Source organism: Cyanistes caeruleus, chromosome 8 (assembly GCF_971803275.1).
Source record: "Cyanistes caeruleus chromosome 8, bCyaCae1.hap1.1, whole genome shotgun sequence".
In the NCBI taxonomy this organism is placed as follows: domain Eukaryota; kingdom Metazoa; phylum Chordata; class Aves; order Passeriformes; family Paridae; genus Cyanistes; species Cyanistes caeruleus.
In genome coordinates, this window is record NC_141708.1 from 37413855 (window position 1) to 37431602 (window position 17748).

General features: G+C 43.1%; 1 protein-coding gene across 9 annotated transcripts in view; it reads right to left on the reverse strand.

Moving 5' to 3' along the window:
- PCDH15 (protocadherin related 15) overlaps window positions 1-17748 on the reverse strand; it is a 532955-nt gene that overhangs the window by 283115 nt on the left and 232092 nt on the right. For 2 of the 9 annotated variants that reach the window (XM_086900045.1, XM_086900040.1), the window contains exon 2: window positions 4940-5088. The exons of 6 other annotated variants lie outside the window; for them this stretch is intronic. The gene's annotated coding sequence lies outside the window, so the exon portion shown is untranslated. Of the gene's footprint in view, window positions 1-3878; window positions 3946-4939; window positions 5089-17748 lie in introns of all 9 variants that reach the window. One more of the 9 variants, XM_086900042.1, reaches the window with a different exon arrangement.

A 17748-nucleotide genomic window follows, 5' to 3' on the forward strand; every position in this document is an offset into this window, starting at 1 on the left:
CCCAGGCTGCTCCAAGCCCCAAAGTCCAGCCTGGCCTTGGACACTTCCAGGGATCCAGGGGCAGCCACAGCTTCTTGGGCACCCTGTGCCAAGGGCTTCTGCAGCCTCACAGAGAACAATTTCTTCTACAGATTTCCCCTCTGGCACTGGGAAGCCATTCCCCCTTGTCCTGCCACTCCAGGCCCTTGTCCAAAATCTCTGTCTATGTTTCTTGTAGCTCCTTCAGGCACTGAAAGGTCAGAATTTGATCACCCCAAAGCTTCTCCTCTCCAGGCTGAACAATCCCAGCTGTCCCAGCCTTTCCTCCCAGCAGAGCTGCTCCATCCCTCTGATCATCCTGGTGCCTCCCCTGGCCTCTCTCCAGCAGCTCCAGGTCCCTCCTGTGCTGGGCCCCAGGGCTGGGGCAGCTCTGCAGGTGGGGTCTCACCTGAGCACAGGGACAGAGGGGCAGAATCCCCCCCTCCCCTGCTGCCCACGCTGGGGCTCAGCCCAGGACTGGGTTAAGAAACAGGGAAATCCAGGGAAAAGCACTGCATCTCACCACAGCTTCGTGTAACAGGGACAATTCCACACCATCATCAGCAAACTTTCAGGTGGAGGGAACAGCCAAAGGGTAAGTGATGCACAAGAACCTCAATCCTACATTTCAAATGACTCCAGCAAATTTCCTGGTTGTAAATGCAGGACATCCCTTGGAATGGGTTAAGCAGATTTTTTGGACATGAAGCATCCCAATTTTTTTTATTCAGATACTTTACTCATAGGGCCTGTGTTGGTGGTTATTTCTAAAAGATCAGCTAAAATGGGTTTACAAATGTTTATATTTAAGAAACTATTAAGATATCCAAGCAACAGTAAGATCCTTGAAGGAAATCGAGGAGTACCACCAAAACCAGAGCTTAACAACCCAGCAATAACACATCACTCAAAAGAATGTTTTAAAAGTGGGCTATTCTCAAATTTCAAAAGCTGTCAAAGTAAATAAGATTGTTTCACCAATTTCCTGTAACATCGCATAAAGGAAAAAAAAACAAATCACTGTTTTCTGACAGTCTTTCAATGAACAGCACTCTTACACCCACACAAGGTCACAAGTTTGCTTCTGACTGAGGCCAGATGTGGGAAAATGGACAAAAGCAAACAAGGAAATGCACTCAAAGATGCAGAGATCACTCAAGGAATGGACATCCTGTACACGTCCACAGGTTCCTGATAACATTCTCCCTCTCTTCCATTCACTTTTCATCATCCTACCTGATATTTTCATTGGTACTGAGCTGACATTTCCATGAATTCCATTAAAAAACCTGGTGTTTAGAATACATTAGGTTGAGCTGATGAAGTTGAACAGGCTGGAAACAATCAGCACAGTGTGGACACTCAGTGAACTCCCCATGGCACCTCACTGAGGCACCACATTCCTGTCAGGGTATTATCACAAGTTCAGGCATCAGATCTGAATCTCTGAGGCTGAAGAAGGAGTTTGGGTAAGGGCCTGGAATGCCAGGATGAGGCAGTTTGGCTTTAAACTGAAAGAGGGCAGGGATAGATGGGATATTGGGAAGGAATTGTTCCCTGGGAGGGTGGGCAGGCCCTGGCACAGGGTGCCCAGAGCAGCTGTGGCTGCCCCTGGATCCCTGGAAGTGTCCAAGGCCAGGTTGCACTTTGGGGCTTGAAGCAGCCTGGGACAGTGGAAGGTGTCCCTGCCCATGGCAGGTGATGGCACTGGATGGGCTTTAACCCTTCCATCCCAAACCATTCTGGGATCCTGTGATGATAAATGAAGCTCCATGAATGAGGGAAGAAACCTCTTTTACCTGCAGCAATATAAACTGGCCCAAGGTTCAGCAGCAGAGACCCCAGGATAAAAAATTCCTCACAATCAGACAAGAGCATGGAGGAGAGGGTACCCAAGGCACTCAGGTGAAAGGAAAACACAGAAGACAAAGTTCATGATGGGCAGTTGGGCCATGGCTTTACTTTCCCACAGAAGAATGAGCAGTACCAATCCATCTTGGAAGATGCTCTGTCCACAACACTTCAAGAAGGAATTTTACCACCTCAGAAGCACAAGGGTGAACCTGAGAGATGCCAGTGTGACTGCTAATGTCACCAAACAGCAGCTGCTGAGAATTGGTGACACCCAGCACAGACTCCTGTCCACTGCTGAAGTCAGGGAAGGGGAACAGACTTGGAAGTCACGATTATTCCTATAGGAGAGAGGGTGGAGTTCTGGACATGATACTGAGACAGCTCCTTTGATGAAAGGGGAAGAGGCATTCCTGTGGTTTGCAGCAGAAAAGTAACTACAGGTAAGCAGTGCCCAGTGAAGTGATGTGTCTCTTCCTGGGGCTTTGTCCACAGTGTCCTGAGGCTGCCAGGATGGGGAGGGACAAAAAAGGCCGTGGCAGCAAGAACACAACAACAGATTTACAAGAAACATTCATTCTAAAGATGAAATGAGAAGATAAAATTAGTCTTCATTCAGTGTCAGAAGAGATGACTTCAATCCAGGCACGTATTCCATGGGATTGGCAGCAGGCCTGAGATTAGGGATACTTTGAATTTTTCCCTCAATTTTTGTGGCTTTTCTCCTAAAACGTGTAAAGAGAGATGGGAGAGAAAGGAAAGCACCGTGGGGTGTCAGGTTGGCTGTCCAAAATAAAAGGCTGAACTGCGGGAAACACCATTTTAGTGCAATTCAGTTGTAAAAACAAGAGAAAACTACAAGCTAAGAGGCCAGATAAGCTGGCCCACGCACTTTACTACTGCTGAGTGAGGAGGGGAAGGTGTCAGAGTGTGGAATTAAGTGCCAGGTGAAAGTCTGCCAGCTCCAGAGTTCAGCCCTGGCTACAAACAGAGGGTTGTCAGCAGCTCTGTGAGGATCTAAATGCATTTAGTACCTGGGCAGCTTGGGAAAGGAATCTTCATTTGGATAAAAAGGCACTCTGGGACAAATAAGATATTCATGTATGCAGAGAGGGATTGGGAATTTGTCAGCTTTTCAGCTATTTTCCCTTCAGAGGAGGCGGCACAGGGAGCGGCTCTGGGTACCAAGCTGAAGTAAACAAAATGCTGGGGAACATTAGGAGGGAGAAGAAGAGGGCCTAAATTAGAATGACATTATATAGGACAATAGGAAACCCCTGGAGCATTAAACAAAGGTTTTGCTGCCATCATTTAAAAAAAGAGGCACCAGAGAACGACAAGGGCTCAGAAAGGACACTGGGGGATCTTGCACTCCTCTATCAAACACAAGAAATCCAAAAAAACCCAACCCTACCTCAGGAATCAGACTGGTTTGGACTGGAAGGGATATTAAAACCCATCCAGTTCCGCCTTCCACTACCCAGGCTGCTCCAAGCTCCATCCAGCCTGGTCTTGGACACTTCCAGGGATCCAGAAGCAGCCACAGCTTCTCTGGGCATCCTGTGCCAGGGCCTCCCCACCCAATTCTTTCCCAATATCCCATCTATCCCTGCCCTCTGGCAGTTTAAGACATGGAAAAGGAAAATTCACAAGGATTGCTTGCTGCAAGAAAGAGACATTACAGACATCAGCTGAAATTTTGATCAGCAAAGCTGCTGTAGCAACAATTTTTTCCCATGACACTGTAATATTTCTGTCCTAAAGGAATACAAGCAGGAATAAAAGCAAGAATCCACACAAAGAAATCTTTCTCATGCCAGCTAAACAGTCAGGCTTGTTCAGGAAGTCATCAGAACAGAAAAAACACTCTACTCCCAGTTGTTGCCTCTCCAAACAACAATAGATTTAATTATGTAGATTAAAACAAGGACATCCCATGCTTCAGGGCTTTTGCAAACTGCCTGCAGGAGCCACAGGGGAACCCCCCGTTGTAGTGCCATGCACCTCACCTCAAGCATAGGGTTCAGGGACACATTTCCTCTCTCCAAGACATGCAGTGAATCAGAGGAATATCTGCTGAACAGAAGAGATTAATGGCTTAATTCAGTTGCTAATTGATATGTTAGATTTTGCCCCCTAGCTGTGTGATATAAATTGAGTAAAACATATAAAAGCCCATAAATTGTGAGCTTCCTCGCAATTCCCTACACTTGTTCCAAGGTGAAGAAACTGCCTGGAGAAATTTATTTCACCTAATCTGAATTTTACTCCTTTTCCATCACTATGGTCCTCAGCACACAACAGAGAAGAGAGAAGTTTCTACACCTGAGCATAAGGCAGTCAGGTTTGGGGAATTTTGGGATTAAATCCAGCTGTTTCAACAATGTCCTCTATCCAAAAGTGACAACACATTCCAGGGGAGACCTTCTGGCTCTGCACAACTCCCTGACAGGAGGGGACAGCCAGGGGGGGTCGGGCTCTGCTGCCAGGGAACAGGGACAGGAGAAGGGGAAACGGCCTCAAGCTGTGCCAGGGGAGGCTCAGCTTGGACACCAGGAGGAATTTCTCCATGGCAAGGGAGCTCAGGCCTTGGCAGGGGCTGCCCAGGGAGCTTTGGAGTCCCCATGCCTGGAGGTGTCCAGGGAAGGGCTGGACGTGGCACTCAGTGCTCTGGGCTGGGGACAAGGTGGGGATGAGGCACAGCTTGGACTCCATGGGCTGGGAGGGATTTTCCAGCCTCAGTGATCCTGGGATACGTTACTGCAGTGAAAAGAGCTTTTTCCTCGAGCTGGCTCCCAATTCACACAACTGATGTGAAGCATTCCTCCCCAAGGGGGAAAACTGGGAAGACAAATCTTTCAAGACAAAATATCCTGATAACAATGAGATGTTTAGCCTTGGAGGGAAGCCATCAAAATCAAGGCAAAATCTGTTAAGAGGCCTTTGGGAAATTATCCAAAATAGGATTCAGACAGAAGCATTGCCACTTGACCTGAGGACACAGTCTGAGGTGGCACAAAGAAGTAGAGAACATCACAGAAATGACATCAATGCTGCTGAATAGCCTTACCCTGATTCTGAAGTTTAAATTTTCAGTGCTTTCTCATTAATTGCATCTTGAGGGAATCAGATGGTTGTAAACTTGGTAAGAGCAGTTTTTTTTAAGACTTACAGCACCACATGCCAGGATTTTGGGTTCTGCCACAACACTTTGAAATGCTGAGGAGGAAAGGAAGAAATCAAATTAGGAATGCAAGCAAGGCTGTGAAAAAAAGTGAAAAAAGTTCATGAGAACCCAGTTTGGCCAACAGAGGCCACTGAGACTGGACACCTACTGAGGTGGGAGGCCAGCAGCTCTTCAAAATCCCCCTCAAGAGGCAGATTTACCCTGGACAACTTCTACCTCCTGTTAACAAGGTAGCCATAAATCACCTCAGCACAGGAGATTTCAATCATGGCTCTAAACCACATGATCCTTGTATTGAAATTAATCTCTGGATACATTCTCACAGGAGCCTTCTCCACTCTTGGAATTGAAGTGTTTTCCAAGTTCTGTTGAGTTCTTACTCAAATCTTTTATGAATGAACCATTTTCCTGATGCTTTAATCATTGTTTATACTTTTATAGAACAAATGCAGAGAGGCAGAAATGCAAGCCTACATCTTTAGTTATCACTTAGTGTGCAATCATAAACAGCCTACGTGGCTGCAAACACATCTGATGCAGGCAGATTGCAAAATTTGGCTCAGCAGATGTCCCACCAGGAAACCCTTGGAGCACTGGAAGTTATGGAAGTGGATGTTGGGTTTCTGTGCTCAAGTCCCATTTTAGGAATAAAATCCTGGTGTTTCTGTTTCATGCCCTTCAATACAAGCCTTGTTTTTGAACAGACTCTCACAGGGAAAGGCCTTTTCGCAACTGAGCACTGCAACTTTTACCACATTTATGACTTTTAATCACAAAACATCTTAAGTCTTCTACAGGTGGTGGTAGAGCAAAGCTCATCCCAAACCCCACCATTTTATAATGGAAACCCAGGAAATTGATCAAAGTCATACAGCTGCTCTTTGCAACTGTGTTGTACTTTCAGCATCATTGGAATTGAAAAAGAATTTGAGATTGAACTGATTTTTAAAAGACACATTTAAGATTTTTGTCTTTTTTTTTTGTCCCAACTTCCCTCTCAAACATAAATATTTCCCGAAGTCTTCTGAAGAGTAGGTTGCCCAATATGGAAAATATCAGCCAAAAATGTTAATCAATACTTGAATCCAAGTATTCTGCTCAGGATATTTCACCAGCTCTGCCCCAAACTGGAAGTTTAACAAGAAATGGAATTTTCAATCCTTAGGAACACAAAATGACTCAACTGTTCAATTTCTTAGTGTCTTCCCTAGATTTCTTTCCAACTCAAATTAATAATTATCCCTCTAAATGAATAAATTCTCCTTCTAAATTCTTGAAAGGAGGAAGTAGTGCTCAAAGAGTCCGGAATTTGGGGTTGATATCTTGCTTTCTTTATGGGAATTATAAAATCATACAATGGGTTGGCAAAGATCTCTGGGATCATCTAATTCCAACCCCGTGCCATGGGCAGGGGCATCAGGTTTTCAGTCACTTCAAATTCAAAATTGGGCTCATAAAAGGAATGACCAGAATCACTCTCCAAGAATATTTATGTGGTTCAGAATTCTGAGAATTAAAACTCTGCTGGATAATCCAAAGGAGCTGAAGAGCACCGAAGTTTCCCAGCACTGATTGCTGAATTCATCACATCTTCCCTCCATTTTTCAAAAGAACATCAAATCCTTGTCCTACCTGTATAAACTGCAATAAATTAATATTTATTCCTTCCTTTCCTCAAGCTGAATTGCAAAGAAATGAGTATTTATTAAAGGATTTTTTTTTTCCTTCTTGGAGATAACTGACACAAAAGGCCTCTGATACCAAAGAACCCAAAGTCACAGAGACCTGGCACAAAGTCCAGGTCAGGTCAGTGGATTGATGGGAAAAACAGGAAGCAGAGCACAGAGAATCCTTGTTAAGGTAAAGGGAACAGCAGGACAAGGAAGCCCAGGGAGCTGAGCTGACCACAAGAGATTGAGGACAGGTTGCACTCCAACCCAAGGATCAGTGACAGCATTTTTAGAATATTGCCAGAAAAGGCCTCTAAGTGTATGGGATCTTTACTGCCTTGGAAGGCTTTGTTTGCAGGCTTTGCCAGGCAATAAATTGATTTAGCAAAATGTCAGGGTGGAGGGAGGAGGGAAGAAACAGGAGGTGAATTCCTCCCAGAAGAACACCAACTCTCTGACTGCTCTGCAGAAGGCAGCTGAAGGATTTACTGATCTGGTGGAGTATTTAATGAAATTATTCTCCTGCGCACAGCCTTTATGAGCTGGATCACTGCTATCCTCTCCCCCAATAACTCACTCTCTTCTCATTATGCAAAAAAACTTCACATAAATATCTCCACACTCATCAATTCAATCACTCCTGCCACTGCTGTTTAAAAATCATCTTACACTGCCACTTCCCCTCATTCTATGGCATAATTCAGCACAACATTGCTAAAATCCAATTTGGAGCGTCCCAAAACACACAGTAATTTTGGTTTGTGGCAGGACACCAAGCCCATTCCTATTTCATATGAAAGTTTTGTCTAAAGTTAATTAAATGGCCAATCTGAGCATAAATTTGGTATTAAAACAAAATTCTCTTCACCATTTAAAAAAAGTCTAACAAATGGATGAATTGCAAAACAGAAGGTGGGATCTCTGAAAAAGAATTCCAACTTAATTCTTACTTCAGAGGAGGCAAAGAAAAATACAGATTTTAGAATCAATTGTCTACTATGAATTTCCTTCTGCAAATAAGAGCCTGTTTCATTTGGGAAAAAAAAAAAAAAAAAAAAAAGCATTGCAATACAGCAGGTTTTTTGCTTTATTTACAAAATATTTTGACTTCACCTGTGCTGGAAATAAGAATAGGGACAGAGGCAGAAAACTCTGGTTTTAGCGTAGTTTTCACACCCCACTATTGATCCTACAATAGGACAGACATCAATATCCTTGTTCTAACACCAATAAGAGAAGTTTTCATACCAAGTGTATGGAAAGGAAAAGGAAAAAAGTAAAAGAAAAAAAAGGAAAAAAAAGCCACTTTCGAAAAATTAAATTACCCATGAAATCTTTTTTCAGCCTTACAAAGACAAAAGGTCATCAGTGAGGACAAAGCTATGGCTGATCAGGCATCCAAAGAAAGAGAGATCATTAGAACCATGAAAATAAAGTTTGAAAAAACAGGATTTACAAAAAAAAAACCCCACAAACCAGTAACAACTTATTGCATGTGTTGATAGCCCAGTGGAAATGCACTGGAAAAGGTGGGAATTATCTATCCTTGCCCCCCTTACCCTTCAGTCATTACACAGCTCCATGACATCCTTATTTTGTCCTTCCTTTTCCAGGCTGAGAGTCCTGAAATCACTTAGTTATTCTTCAGAGAGGAATTATTTACAGTCCTGTAATTAAATCTCTGCTGAATTTCCCCTGAATTTCATGAAATCTTAACAATGGGGGAAAGCACAGGACTAATTCCCAAGGAAAACGAACAAAATATTTTTCCACCTCCTGTGTTTCTGTGGAGAAATTGAAAAGTCTTTTAATACAGTCCAAATGTTCAAGGAAGAAATAAACTCTCAATACTTCACCATCACTGCTTCTGGTTCATCTCTTCCATGAACTCACCTCTGTGACCTTTCCCTGGGAAATCATTCCTGCATTTTCTCTCATCTTGCAACAGCACAGGCAGTTCCCTACACCTTTCAGAGATGGAAAAAGCAGTGCTCTCCTTATCACCACCAGGAGAAGACATTAATCTCAGAAGGAATGCTGAGGACAAACCAACCACAAGGGATTATGTCCATCTCTAATAGTTCCAAGAGCTAAATCTCTCTATCAGGCTCATTCATCACTGGGATGCAACAAGAGCAAAAGTTTTTTGGGTAGAAAGAGATTTTTTTAAGTCAGCTTTTAACAGTTAAAGGCTATTGGGATATTCCTCAACAAAAACAAATCATTTGTCTTCCCACAGAGGAGTCATTTCAACACCTGTGCTCCCAAAACAAGAGCAGAACTCCTGGATTCCCCACTCAGGTGAAGTACACGGTCAGGGTTGTATGCAAATACCATCAAGACTGGCTTTCATAAATTAAACCACAGAAGAAAGAGGCAGAAAGCACAAAAAAAATAAAAATAAAGGAAAACCCAAATATTGTGTCAGATTTGCCCATGGATCTGCAGCAGCAGCTGCTGGTTGTAACCCGTTTGTGTGTCAAGTTGGCAGCAGGGAGTTAAGACACCTCTAAAACCACTCTCAGCTAAGCTCTGCCATCGTTGCTACTCCTCAGTTCTGACCAAAACTCACCCTTATGGAAAAAAATCCAGAAACCATAGCCCTCGCTTTCCTCAAAAATCCTATGCTTTAACATGAGATAATGGAGCAAAAGCTATGCAGAAGCTTGGGAGAGAGCAACTCACATGGGAGGGAAAGAAAAATATTCCTATACCCCGGTGAGCAAAAAAAGGTGCTTTTAAAACCAGCATTCAATAAAGCACAACAACTGCAGTTGCTAAACCCAGTCCCAACTCCTGCTGGGTGGACATATGGCACACAATAAACCTGAAATTGGTTAGAACTGCTGAAATACCATCAGATAAATGAAATTATTTTCTAACAATCCTTAGCTACTGGGAACAGCTCCTCCCTTCATACACCAATTACTGCTTAATTACTGTCAGGCCACACTTCCTAAAGGAACATCAGAAGGGAATTTATGGCACCAGTAAAAGAAACGTCTGTTACGTCAGGAGTATGAATCATTATTGTTTGTTACAAACTGGTTTCTAATTCAACCTGGTCTTGGACACTTCCAGGGATCCAGGGGCAGCCACAGCTTCTCTGGACACCCTGTGTCATTCTCATGACCCCAAGGAATAATTACTTCCCAATATCCCATCTATCCCTGCCCTCTGGCACTGGGAAGCCATTCTCCCTTGTGCTGCCACTCCAGGCTCTGGCCCCAAGTCTCTCTCCACGTTTCCTGTAGCTCCTTCAGGCCCTGGAAAGCCACGATTTGCGCCAAAGCTTCTCCTCCCCAGGCTGAACAATCCCAGCTGTGCCAGCCTTTCCTCCCAGCAGAGCTGCTCCATCCCTCTGATCATCCTGGTGCCTCCCCTGGCCTCTCTCCAGCAGCTCCAGGTCCCTCCTGTGCTGGGCCCCAGGGCTGGGGCAGCTCTGCAGGTGGGGTCTCACCTGAGCACAGGGACAGAGGGGCAGAATCCCCCCCTCCCCTGCTGCCCACACTGGGGCTCAGCCCAGGGCATGGGGGGGCTCTGGGTCCCAGCTCTCACCCCCAGCACCCCCAGATCCTCCTCCAGGGCTGCTCCAGCTGCTCATCCCCAGCCTGGATTGATCACAGGGGCAGCACCAGCACATGGCCTGGTTGAACCCATGAGATTCCCATGGGTCACTTCTGGAGCTTGTCCAGGACCCCCTGGATGTTTGGAGGATCATTTCACATCACACAATGTACAGAAGAAACAAAATGAATGTTTCTACATCCAGAGGTTCCCAATTATTTGAATCCCTCCTCCCCAACAGAAGGGCATAAATCAGGCTGCTCATAAATTTCTGCTCCATTAAGTTTGCAATACAAAAGCAGTTTCTTCCCTAGGGAAAACCAGAAGTAGCAGCACTTCAGAATTCCAGCATTTCTGTGAACAGGCTTGTTTCCAAAAAACAGAACACAAAATACAGTATTTGGAATACTTGAATAGCTGGGAAAAAAAAGAAAAAAAATATTCCTCAAATGCTTTTCAGCACTCTCTGCTCTGGTTCTGCTACTCTTTTCCACCTCATCGTAGGATACACCCCATTTCCTACCTGAAGGGCAAGAAAATGGGAGTTTGCTGAAAGCCAGAGCAGAGGAAAAACTCCTCATCCATTTCCACTCAGGGCTGTCTGCTGCAAAGCCCCAGGTTTCAAGGACAGTCAGGCATTTAAGGAAAAATGTCTTCATTTTGTTCCTCAGACCATTTGAACCACATGTGATAAATCTGGAGAACAGCTTGCCAGGTGCATATTCTAAGGAGGAAGAAAATCAGGGCATGAGAGGGACAAACTTTAGTAAACAGATTAATTATGCTAAAATTAATAATTCTGAAGCAAGAGGCACAAGGGACAGGTCCTCCTCCATCCAGACTGCATTTCTGCATTACAGGCCAGTGTTGGAAAAACCACCAGACACAATGCTCCAGATACATCTGGATTTTACCCAAAGTCTTTAATGAGATGAAATAAAGCCCCAAATAAATAAGAATAAAGCACAAGTCAGGAAAGCATGTTCAGTGTATCTTTGGCTGCATATGCAACGCCTTTTATATACATACAGACCTTGGCCCCAGAAAAATTAACTGTACAATGGCTCAATGCTCCTTTTCAACACCACTCAGCACCTTCAAAACTATTTAATAATCCCTCTAATAATCTCTAGTATCTGAAATTTTAAAATTTGGACTAGAAGTTTGAGCTTACTGGAATGTATGAAAGACAATAAAGCATTAAAGTAACTTGTGAATGCTGAGTCTCTAAAACTATATAGAACCACTTCCAAAAGTGTTTTGTACACATGATTTTACTGCTTAAGACACCACAGTTCCCTAAAATTCTTCATTCTGGATGCTTCTTTCACCTTTAAATTAACTTTCAGAGTAAAACACAAAGATGTTTCTCATAACCAATGCCTCTTGTAATCCTAATGGTGCACTACCCAAACCTGACTATTTAATTCTCATTGTTCATAAAAGTGTGTTCAATGGAATGTTTAAACTTCCCAGTTCTATCCTGATCATATGGGAAGGCACTGAAGTATCAAAGTGGAAGGTGTTATAGGCAATTTAACTTTTAATTAATCTAAACTTGGAGCTAAAATTATAGTACACAATTTGATTTTATGTTTTAATCGGTCCCTAATAGAGCATTTTAATCTTCAGAGCACGCACTCGCATTTGGAAGGGCGCAATGGAAGGCTCAACTAAACTCCACCTCACTTGAAAAAAAAGTCCCTGAATTTTAACTAACAGAAGAACAGCAAGTCAAACAAAGCTTTGAATAGTGAGAACTGAGGGAAAATCCCCAAACCTTGCCTCACTTCAAACACTTCATTAAAAAAAAACCCCAAAAAGTTACGCAAAACAACATCAGAAATTATGATTTCAAACAATTCATGAAGGAAACGGAGACACGTTCCACTATCAAGGTGGCTCCAAGCCCCATCCAACCCGGCCTTGGACTCTTCTAGGGATCCAGAGGCAGCCACAACTTCTCTGGGAATCTGTGCCAGCTCCTTCCCACCCTCAGAGCTGCACAGGATCAAGTGAACATCTCCACCCTGGCAGAAATTTTAAATGTGCAAAACAAAACAAGAAATCCAGCAGCAAACTTTCCCACACAGTTCAACCATCAACAGGATAAACAAGAAACAAAATCTCCAACACTGAGAATCCCATGTGCACCCAACACAAAGCAAGCTTTCCTACTAAAATGAAAACCAGAAAATTTAAAAAATGAAGTTTTAAAGTTATTAAGGTGGGAAAAGCCCTCCCAGCCCATGGAGTCCAAGCTGTTCCCGATGCCCACCTTGTCCCCAGCCCAGAGCACTGAGTGCCACGTCCAGCCCTTCCCTGGACACCTCCAGGCATGGGGACTCCAAACCCCCCTGGGCAGCCCCTGAGCACCCTTTCCATACAGAAATTCCTCCTGAAAATGTTAACCATCAAGATGATTTTTATTTTTTTTTCCTGAGGCACCTTGCCCAGATTTGCCCCAGTGGACACAAACCAATGCAGGCAGAACATGTGACATGGTGAGAAACCTCTCCCTGAAAAGTCACTAAGTTTAGATCTCATGTTTGGGACCAAGCAGCTTCCTGGGGAGACCAGAAACATCTTCTAATTTAAATAAATCAAAAAGCCAATGACCCAGGCAGCCATTTTTACACGAAGCATGTGTTGAGGAGGTGCTGCCTCCAGGCACTGACAGGATGCCCAGGCAGCCCATGCTGACAGACCTTTTAGGCTCCAAGTAAATAAAACTGTCAGAACAAGAAAAATGAACAGTTGGGAGTGTGTGTGAAAAAAAAAAATAAAAATTAATTGAACTTGATCTGTACATCAATTTAGCCTCTGGGGCAAACTAAAATTACTTGTCTCTTACTACCCTGGAAACATCCAGCTCTCTGTCCAGGGTGATTCATGTTCCAGGCTGAATCATCAGAACCAATTAAGAAAATAAAACTCCCTGACTTTGTCTGAAGTACCACCCACCACCTGATGCAAAGATCTTGCTCTGAGTTCCTGCAGACTCTGAGGACAAGAGAAGTGTTCAGTGCTCCAAAAATGAGTGGCTCTTCCCTTGTCTCCCAAAACCTAAGAATCTCTCCAATGCCACGTGTTAGTAAAATACTGAGAGCTTCAAAGAGTAGAATCACCTTGTTCAACAAAGTGAGGGCAGAGAGAAAAGAGAATTTACTCTATTTTGCAATTTATGGTTATGAAAAAGAAGTCCAGAAAGTTTCATGAGGGGAATGTTGCTTCAGTGGGGAAAAAGGAATAAAGAATGAGAGCCATGAGGAGAAAAATGCAGGTCCCGCCTCTGGGTTCTGCCAGAATCACTGACCAGGTACTACCCTCCAACTTGCCCTCATACAGAAAATACAAAGCCAGCCCAATTCTTCTTCTGAACATTCAGATGAGTTCCACAGTCTATTTTTGAGTCCAGTAACAAAACAATTCAAAGTTGAACTCACAACTCACTCTAAGTTGGCAATATATTTTTATGTTTCCAACTGGTAGATATTCAAAAGGAGATTTTCAGGCTTAAGTAAAACTGTCCAGGTGTTCCCAAAGCAACCTGAAGGTGAAAATCTTTGGATTTCTTTAGTTTTAAATATGTCTTGTAGGTGAGCAGGCACTGAATGACAGATCTGAAATGAACTGAAACAAAAAATAAATCCCTCTTCTGCATTCAGTTTTTTCACTCTGGATATTTACAAAAAATAATTCTATGAACTTGTCATAGGCAATAAGGGCCAAGAGCTGGACTTGGATGATCCTTATGAGTCAGGATATTCCATGATTCTATGAAAACCTTGGAGAGAGGCAGGGAGATGAGAGACACCCGTTTCTTCTGAGCAGACATGGAATACTACATTGTCTGATACAGAAAGATTTTCTAGCAAGCACCATAAAGATTTTCTTAGCAGAGCCGGTTCCACTGAGCAGTAGGAAGAGAAAACAAAAGAGGTTTTCCTCTCATAGTGGCACAAGAGTGTGTGAAAGAACCACATTGAGATGATCCTTCACACATCTGTCAAAGAAGCAGCAGTTGGGTCCAATTCCATAGTCCAGGCTGCTCTGACATCTTCCCAAGGAACAACCTGAAGGCCAAGAAGTTGTAATGTGCAAATTCCACAACAATTCACAAAATTAAATAACCTGCTCCAAATTCTGGCCAGAAATCATTTCAAGAGCAATGGAAAAGCCAGCAATTTAGACACATCTTTAGCTATCTTCAAAAATAAAGGTTCTTGGTGCAACCTCGATAGTGGAAGGTGCCCCTGCCCATGGCACAGGGTGGTGTGGACATTGAAGTCCCTTCCACTGCAAAATGCTCTGTGATTCTGTGAGGGAACAGAGATGACAACTGTCACACTTGAAGATGATTATTTGTGAAAGCAAGAACTTTGCACAATTTTTATTGCTCTTTTCAAAAGCTGATGTTTCAGAAAGAACTGGCAGGAAATGCTGGAGAGTCAGCAAATGTGGCTTTGCTTATTTTCATCAAGGAGATTGGCGGCGATCATGGCTGTAACAGCATGACCGGCTCCTTTCCCAGCAATGGATCTCACCCTCCTCCCTGGCCATGCTCTGCACATCCCATAATACACCAAGATGTCCAGTGGTGAGGGAAAATGCAGGACAGGGTATCACAAGGCAGCCAAATCCATCTGCTCTCTTGGTCCTGCTGGCAGTGCCTCAGGAAGGAATACAGCCAGGGAAAGCTCAGCCCAAAGCAAAGTGTGGCCAAAGGAGACAAACGGAATGGTTTCATTTGAGGTACATCTGCTCCCTGTGGTCTCTCCTCAGCTGGAGACAGCTGTCCTGTGCCTGCCACAGCAGGGACCACAGGGACACCACTCCACCCAGTTAACCCAGTGCCACCTGGGTCTGCTCATGAGGACCTCACCCGTGCCAGACCAGCTGCAAATGAAGATGAAGGAGGATGAAGCCAAACAAGGCTCAGGTGAGTTCCTAAGCCGGACTTGTCTATGTCAGGACTTTTTCAGCTGCTCTGGGGAGGACAAAACCCATCTTATTCCATGTTCACTCCTCAAACTTCAGCCACCAGAAGGGCCTCCCCGTCAGCCTGCCAGAAAACAGCAGGAAAAGTGGCTGAACCCAGAGACTGGAGAAGGTTGGAAGGTTTCATGAGGGGAATGTTGCTTTAGTGGAGGAAAAGAAATGAAGAATTAGAGCCATGAAGAAAAAAAATGCAGGTCCCTCCTCTGTCCTCCACTACAATCATTGACCATCTCCCACCTCCCCACAGAAAACACAAAACCAGCCCAGTTCTTCTGCTGAAGAATCAGAGGAGTTCCACAATCTTTTATTTTTTCAATAAGCCAGCCTGTAAGAGGAGCAATCCACTTGTAGCTGATGACTATTATTTACATTGGTAATAATATATTTCAAGAGCATAACTAATAGCCTGCAGTAATTTCATCAACAGAATTCCTCCATTTGACATCCCTTTGGAGAAATTATGAAATGAACCCTAAACAGATGCTGACAAGCTGTTCCCAAACACGGATGCAACATCATTTTTAAAAACTGCTTAACTAATCAACATTTGAAAGTAAAAGTACTGCTTGTGACCTGCATTATCATGCAAACTGAGTATTATTTTTCCATTCTAAATCTAGAATTCATTATCATACTTGATTTATCATGCACAGCCCTACAAACCTTATTTACCCTCTGGCTTCTCAGCCCTCACAGCACCCTGATAATTTAATACCTCATATAAATCTTTGTTTTCCTCATCTCATCAAAATATAATGTTGATAACTATCAACACAAAAAAAAAGGCAACCCAAAGCAAAACAAAAAAAATCAACCAACCAACCGCCCCCCCCAAAAAAACCAAACCAACAACAAAAAACAAACAAACCAAACCCACAAAACAATTTAAAAAATACATATCCCAAACCTGTTGCTGAAGCAATGCTCACAGTAGCCCCTGTGGCCCAAGCACAAGATGTTTGACAAAGATTTATCATTAAAAATAGGGAAAAGCAAGGGGAAATTGTGGAAGTTGATAACATCCCTTGTTAATTTATGTAACGGTTGATCACCTTCAGTCAAATATTTACAGCTTGTTTACAATTTCAACATCAACAATTTTGACTTGCAGACATTTTATTTTGTTCCACATCTGACTGCATGAATGAGGCCCTCAAGCACTACAAAATAAAAAAAATCAACCTGCATCAAAAAGATCACCCTGCTAATAACTTTTTCTGCTTGTGTGAAGTGTGTTAGAGCTCCACAGCTCTTATTGTTAAAGCTTTATTATTAAAATATCATTTTAGCTCTGAATAAGACCAACAATGCTGTGAAACACCCAGGTATTCACAGGGAGCTTCCAATGTTCCCATTTGCCTGTTCTACCTGGTTCTTCATCCTTTTCATATCCATCAACCCTCCAATTTAGGCAGCTCAATTTCCAGTTCCTCCTCACCTGAACAGCCTGCTGAGTCTGTCAAACAAGGATTGCAGCAAACCCACTCCATCTTCCCAATTATTTGAAATTTACAATACACCTGACCTGAAAGGTATTTAGGGAATCCTGAAATAGCAAAGAATTGCCACCAGAGCTGCTGGAGACTGGCCCAGGCAGATAGATTACAGGCAGTCAGTGATTCCAGCCAGGCACTTCCAGGAATAAAAGCCTGGTAAACTCTAAAGGAAGGAAAGAGGAAGCCTGTAAGAGCCACAAGAATTCTGCTCTTCCTTAATTGTAGACCAGGAATAATGTGCTGAAGGTTCATCTGTAAGAGAGGTAAAGGGAAGAAAACCAAGGCCCAGCTTTGAGCAGAACCTGTTGGTCATAAAAACTAACAATAAGTTGCTGCCTCTGTCATGCATTAATCCAGGGGTCTACAGGGAAGCCTTGGAAAGATTCTGCTATTTCCTCTGACATCAAAACTACCAATCTAATCATAAAAAGGAATAATAAACAAAAAAAATTCATCAGGAAGGGAGCAAAAAACCCCAAACACCAGAAAGACCTAAAATCACACAGACCTTTGACACAGCTAAAGAAAAAAGAAAGGAGAAAATCCTCCAACAGCTGTAACCCAGTGGCCAAAATTCCTGCTTTTATTTATGTGTAGTTATATTCTACTGCTAGTCTTTATTTACTAACTCTTTATTTACTAACTACTGGCACACACAACTCCTTTGTCTCATAAACCCACATTAGGCTACAGCTACAACTGTTGCAGCAGTAAACATTTGTGTCCAGGAATATTTTTACTGAAACTGGTCCAGCCAAAGTCATACGAACTACAGGTCTCCACTACTATAATTCAGTTTGTTACAAATCCATATTGTGATATTGGCTTTTGCAAGTATTGGGATGAATATTATATGTTAAATGCTTTTTGTCTGCACTTTTTCTCTTGCTGGCAAGTTTTAGGCGTAGAAGAATTTTGAACGTTAGAGTGATGTTCCTCTGCAAAAAGCAAGGAAACT